The following is a 7,818-nucleotide window of genomic DNA, read 5'->3' as shown; positions in this document are numbered from 1 at the left end:
AATATAAAATATAAATCCCATATTCACTTACATGTTACATAGGCACATATAGGTAGTTAAATATTTTATATTTGGAAATTTGGAGTAGAAAATTGTGTAACTAAGGTGAAATGTTGTATTGAAAAATTAGGAATTGGTTAAGGGAGGTGTGGGGGGCCGAAGTCCCCCACGAGTCTGAGTTGAATAATTTTGCACTTGGAACGCAGTTTATAAATTGTTGGATTGAGCTCCTCTACTTAATAATTCCCAATTCGAGCACTGAGTATATTATTATGATCTAAGGCACCACGGCATAAAAATACATAATAATGTAATAAATAATAATAATATTATACATTGATATTATTATACTTCTTATTGTTTACTTTTATCAACAAAAAAATCTCTACCGGAAAGTCAAATTAAATTTTTATGAGCGTCTGAAGTTCATATTATTACAACAATACAACATTGGATATTTACTCGATTTCACATGTAACGATTTTCTTATTTTGTTGTAATTCAAAAACTAATAACTGTAGATACATCATACATGAGAGTTTCACTGAATATTTATTTTATCAATTCCTATAATTATTACTATAGAATACTATTGCTGTTATTATAAAATGAATAATATAATTGACAACAAAAAATGACATTTTTAAATAAATAAATTGGATTGTTTTTCTTAACTTTAATTTTATGACCAACTGTTCAAAATTAAAAATAATAATTTAATACTTAGGTAAGGGGGCTGCAGCCGGTTTTGTCAAAAGTCAATACTAATGTAGATTTGACCAATCTAAACATTCATTTTGTTATTGTTATAATGTTTTTCAATATATTTAAATTCCGTATCATAAAATAAACCTTAAGGGATCTGGAGGGGGATCCAGTCAATGAAAAGTGACTTTTAGACAAAACTGGAAGAATTTGGTTCGACAGATTTTAATTTTAAAAATGGATTATTATTGATCAATAAGTTTACTAGGGAATGATCAAGGCAATTTTGAATATTACAATTATTGTTAGTGTCATAATGAATAATATAAATACAAAAATATCATATTTTTTCGATATTATTTATTAATTTTTACTTGACTTTTTTCCGTGGCTTATTTTTACGGTGGATTATTTTTTCATGGTTTTTTTTCGATGGTTTTTTTTCGTATACTTAGATACATTCGTTTCCATACGGTTGCAACAACTACAGTTACCGAGGACTGCTGTTTTCTCGCAATCGTCATCGATCACATGAAAATTGTATTATATTGAACTATATTATTATACATTGGTTAACAACTTAATGGTTTGACCACACAAAAATCTGTACATGTTTAATTTTGTCGGTATGTCTCTACTCTCTAGAGTCTAGACGACGAACACTATTATTTGACCTATACACTTGCACAATTTAGTTAAGGACTTGGATGTGCTTATACCACTTAGCGTCCCCAACATTTAAATCAGTACCCTCATAATTTATGACATTTATGGTTAATTAGCGAGTTAGTTCTTATTTTATAATCATAAAATTAATTAAGTAGGTATACAGTAAAAAACTATTATTATATAATATGATTATTGGACGATGGGTTTTAAGGGGGAAGTGAAATTGCTCATTGTATAATCCACGATCAAGACCAACTGATAAAAATAGCTAAGGGGCTTCATCATTCCCCCAGTTTTCTCATTGAAATTGCGCCCCCATTCAACTTTTTTAACTATTAACTTTTCTCGTCAGCAAACCGTGTGTTTTTTATGTAGGCATACTGGTTGTTTGATTATAATAAATATCTACATCTATATAGATTTTATTATCCGGTGCGGACGACCGTGTTTTTTTATGACTGACCAATGGAAAATATCGTGGTTATACGATGTTTTAGCAAGTTGTATCGTCATAACGTTTTTAAGTACTTATACCAATATTTTTTCAATGATAAGTACCTATTCTCTTTTCAATGAAACAAAAACATAAATTAAGTTATAACTCCTACACATTGTATCTATATGAATGACTACTACATGTGTGATAATTTATCAATATGACAATACCGGCTTTGAGACTTGAGTAGTTTATATAGTACTATAATAGCGAATAGTGATATACTAATATCCATAATACATTTATATATACGTTATTTAAATTATGAAAATCCACAAAAACACAAATTAAAATTATTATAATATATTCAAATATTTTTATAAAGCATGGTATAATTTTATTACAGATAATTAAGATAAATTACGTAGAAAGAATAAATAACTACAATAAGAATAAGCGACAAATTTATTTACAGAAAATGGAGTACTTATATATTATTATATTATACTATAATATTAGAGACGTAATAATATGTAATATATAGGGTACTGGGAGAGGTGACAATTTTTTATATGGACATCATGATGAAAAAAACTATTAATCATAAATTTATAAATATAAGTTATTATTATTATTTAACGTTTTCGTATGATCCACGTTATTATTTTATTTTTAATCGTTATAGAAATTCATTTTTAATACATACATGTTTATACTAATAAGTAATAACAAACCTGTTGTTAAATATTGAATTTATTTATATTTAATTATTTCTTAGCTTTTCTTCTCTTAACGTAATAGGTATACTTCCTAAAGCCGGATTCACAGCTGCGTCGTGTGTCGTGTCGTGTCAATCAAATCGTATTGTGATTGGATATTACTTTTTTGGTATCATGTAATAACCAAGTTGCAACCGAGTATACCAAGAATTGACTACTGCTCAACTTTTAAACCATATTGGTTACCAGTCGTAACCATATAATAACCAAGCCCTCGCACGACACGACACACGACGTAGCTGTGAATGCGCCTTAAGTTTTGTATTGATTACTATTACCATGCATTTAATAACGCAATAGAATCTATAGGGTTATTTAATGCATGGCGATGGCAGTGAGTATAGATAGACAACGCCAATTTATGCAATCTATGTTATTTAATATCCAATTACTTGTATAAAAACTATAGGAATAATAACTGTTTATTTTTTTATTGCTGATTTTGTTTTAATATTTAATAATATAACATGCATAAAACGACAATCAAAAAATGTACATTAATATAACTTATAAGGAGTAGATGGCAACAAAATCAACACGAAGGTGGTTTGGCGCGAACATTTTGAATATACGTCTTTCACTTTCCAGAACCTCAGCTAAAAATATAATATTATCCTTAGGGGTGCAATTATAATTAGGGTTATGAGTATGAAATATTTCAAACTTGAAACGTTCACTCTTCTTGAAACATTTCAATGAAATATTGAAAAATATATATTTTTTTAAACTATGTTTTTTGGTATTTTTCATAAAATCATCACTAGGTCATACTGATTTTATACCTGTTGGCCAATTCTTGAAATCGTGATAAACTTTGTCACAAGTGATAACATTTTAATCGCATGAAAATAAATATTTGGTATTCTTGAATAATAATAATTGTGGTATGACTTTAGTCGAACGAAAAACATTCGACTATTTGTCGACATGGTAAAAAGTCGGTGACAAAGTTTAGTCACATGATTATCGCATACGCTATCAAACATTTAAGAGATGCAATATTAGTTTTTGAAATTGTTCAGTTTATAATTGATATTTAATCTTTTTTCTATGATTGATATTGTTTTGAAGTGTAATATTATTTTACATTAATTTTTGTGCAATAATTCTCGTGATTTGTTTATAGTTATAACTTATAAATACTAAATAGGGCCCGGAACTTAATGACTTAAAAGTCTTTAAAAAATTGGCCAAGTGCGAGCCGGACTCGAACATGAAGAGCAGCAAGTAACATAAATAATAAGTCGTTTCGTTCGGCCGGCACGAACTATGGCCCCGCCATCAGGTCCAGCAGAAGTCTTATTTAATATTATAATAATATTACCCGCTCAGATAAGCGTAGTCGGGAACTTGTCCCCCGCGCACTCCACACCCCGTACCGATCAAGTCACGCCCCGCCCGAATTATAATTATTATTTACTTATATTTACTTATTTATTTATTAAAAAAACTACTTACTAGATATCGTTCAAACCAATTTTCGGTAGAAGTTTGCATGGTAATGTACATCATATATTTTTTTTAGTTTTATCATCCTCTTATTTTAGAAGTTATGGGGGGGGGACACATTTTACCACTTTGGAAATGTCTCTCACGCAAACTATTCAGTTTAGAAAAAATTATATTAGAAACCTCAATATAATTTTTGAAGACCTATCCATAGATACCCCACACGTATGGGTTGAATGAAAAAAAAATTTGAGTTTCAGTTCTAACTTCTAAGTATTGGGAGCCCCCAAAATTTATTTTTTTTTCTATTTTTGTGTGAAAATCTTAATGCGGTTCACAGAATACATCTACTTACCAAGTTTTAATAGTATAGTTCTTATAGTTTCGGATAAAAGTGGCTGTGACACCCGGACGGACAAACAGACGGACATGACGAATCTATAAGGGTTCCGTTTTTTGTTACGGAACCCTAAAAATGCACACAAAAAAATGTTAAAATAACTTATTAACATAAAAAAATGACTTGTAAATGATGAAACACCAAAAATTACTTTATAATGACTTAAATTTTTTAAAAATGTACGTTTTATACAATTCGTGTATCATAACTCGTAATTAATATGGGTGCTAGCTCTTTAAACATTTTTTGTCTCGAAGAACCCTCCAAATAAGTTGATTGACTTTTGGGAAATTTTTTCTTATTGACCGTGCTTAGGCTTAGAGCTTAAAATAGTATCTGCCTACAGTTTATTAAATAATCGTTAATTGCGACAAGAGACGATAAAGATAATGAATGTCAATAATCGACAAGCTAATAGAAACTCAATGAATAAAATGCACCAAAAAACAGATTGACTATTATTCATTATAAACTATAGACCTATTCACATCTCATATATCTAAGTTTAAAGTGTCATTTGTCTGTAATTATAACTTGAAAACAAAAGTTAGTTCACTTTAACTATATATCCTAACAAACAGTATAGCGGCTATACTCTGCTGGATGAGCAAGGTTGTTGTTTTAATAAGCCAGCCTAAAATATTTCATGATTGGGTTTAGTTTCCAAAAAACATGAATGAATGTACCAAAATTTATAATGAGTAGCTAATGTTTTTAATTACCTATTTATGAAACATGAATAATAAATTAAAAATACGATACGTGTTATTATTTATTGAATGTACACGTCATGTGTACCCTCTTCAACCAATTTGAATCTGAATGACAACCAAAGTATTGAATACATATACTGTATTACTGTATGAATCATAATGGATATCACTTAATTTACATACAATTGTGTGAACGTTAAAATATTATTAGTATATTATTACATATTACATGTATATTAATTTAGGTACCTAATAGCATAAACATAATATTCTACTTTAGACTTGTGATTCAAAATTAAAAATATTCAATGTAAATTCACTTGTATCCTTATTATTTTTTATTTTCATAAAAATGTTAGGGAAATTCTGGTTAGCTTTTGCGTCAATGGCTGTTGGGTGTTGACACCCATAGCGAATCCTACTACTAACGTTAAGCTATTGAATTATATTATAATTATGAGACAAATACCAACTATATATAATAGAAGAATATTATTGAGCTGTAATGGAGTGTTGAAATTTAAAAATGTAGGTAACATCTCTTACAAATTGATTAGTGATTAGTGATCAATATTTAATTCTGGATCATGATATAAAGAAGATATTATAAAAATATATATATTCCGGTTAAATATTATAAATAATATTTATAATATCTTCTTTAATTTATTAAACATCATAAAAAAGTAAAATGAATCTATTACCTCCGATTTTTATTTATATAGAAGTACTATATGTATAGTATGTATAGTAGACTTACTGATGCACATACAATTTAATTTGGAGGGCTAAGTCTCCAGAATCCACCCCATCACATACAATAACTAACCTAACCTATAAGTCTTGAGTGGTTTTTTGTTTAATATATAACAGTTTTTATATGTTACAATAATCGGCCATATTGCATTATGCGGCCATTATCGACGTCGTTTTCAAGAAATATTAATTTTTAATATGTTCACAATTTTATAATTAGATAAAAAATTTAATTAAATTAATAAGAACATTTTACAATTTGCTTTGATTATTTCATTATTCGTTGCTACTGAGAGAACCTACGATATTCAACATTCTCTGGGGCACTCAATAGATCTTTATACTGCATGATACTATTACCATATCACATGTGTGGTAAGTTTTTTTATGGGTAAGAAAAATTGCCACTAAAAAACCTAAAATGGGGTGAAAGAGCATTAAAAAAAATGTGTACCCAGGGTTGAAAAATCCTAAATACGCCACTGCAGGTTTGCATACTGCAGCTGAGTACTGGCTATATACTAACTACAGCCTACAGGTAACTCAATGACAAGTACGGTAGATTATAGACTACAATCTACGTGGTGACAAGTTTGGGAAAAGAAAACTCGTTGACCGTTGTATTTACATTTCTCTACATTTCGTTATATAGGTACCAGCTGTCCATAGGCGCAAATAGGAGGGGCTTTAGGGGCTAAGTCCCCCAAAAACGTCCATAGCCCTCCCAAACATTTCCTACATTTTGCTTTAAGCTTACGTAAGAGCGGGATACTTTACTCCAGGGGTTAAACATTGCTCCAAAAAAAATATTTATTGATATCAATCGTAGCACATTACGATTTTGAGATAAGAGATTGTAGTTTTTTTAATATTGTTCTTATTAACATTACAAATTTTTTCAAACATTTCGAACATCAATCTATTAGTTCACCTCCAAGATGTATGCCACGAAAAGAATTGTTTTCAAAAACACAAAAACTCATAACGAAAAAGTTGTACAAAATCTAGGTGATTGAAATTTAATTTAAAATGTAGGTATTAAAAAAAGACATTTAATTAACTAAAAAAAAAAAAAAAAATTATATTATTAAATGATATTATGTATAGGTTCAGATTAGTTAAAACACAAGCACTAAACATTGCACCAATAGTTATTATTATATGCATTAAAGTAAGGTAATTTTAATCATTTTGCAATGTAACCTGCAATGTATTTTACTTTGCTCCAAATTTTTGGGAATAAGTAAGCAAGTCATTTAGGATGAAATTCGGATTTTTTTGAACTGTTCTTACCTCTCAACATCTATACATATAAAGCAACGCGAACAGGTAATTTTTATCTTTGTTATTGAAGCTATAGTATAGGTTTATACTAAAAAAGAAATATATTTGGATCAAAGTATCCCGCTCTTACGGTATTCAATATTATCAAAGCAAGGCCCTATTAACCCTATTAGCTCCCCCCAAATCTCAAACGCTATTAATTGCGCCTATGCAGCTGTCTTATCATTTTCCAAGACTTTTAACTTTTACCGTGTGAAAAAATACGACTACAGTTGTACTGCACTGTTACCTGCTATAATATCCAATCATGGACAGCCACAAAAGTATACCTACTTATTTAATGTTCTCTAGGAACTAATGAGTAATGGCTAATTTTAGTACGCAATGGCAGATATATATATAAAATGGAAAGAATAATTAAAAAAAAAAAATTGTTAGGAACGATCGTGGTATGGTCCAAACAAAACGATATGGTCCAAACATCCCGGTGCATTATTTTTCACACCGGTTTAGTCTAGCGAATTTCTAGCGTATCTTATCACCGTGCACACGTGCTGTGTATTATCAATCATCAGTTATCACTGTTTTTGTTTGTGTAGTTGAGAAGTCTGTGGAAATATATCATAC

This window comes from Acyrthosiphon pisum, chromosome A1 (assembly GCF_005508785.2).
Source record: "Acyrthosiphon pisum isolate AL4f chromosome A1, pea_aphid_22Mar2018_4r6ur, whole genome shotgun sequence".
NCBI lineage: Eukaryota > Metazoa > Arthropoda > Insecta > Hemiptera > Aphididae > Acyrthosiphon > Acyrthosiphon pisum.
The sequence above is the reverse complement of the archived record's forward strand: the minus strand, read 5'-3'. Positions refer to the sequence as shown.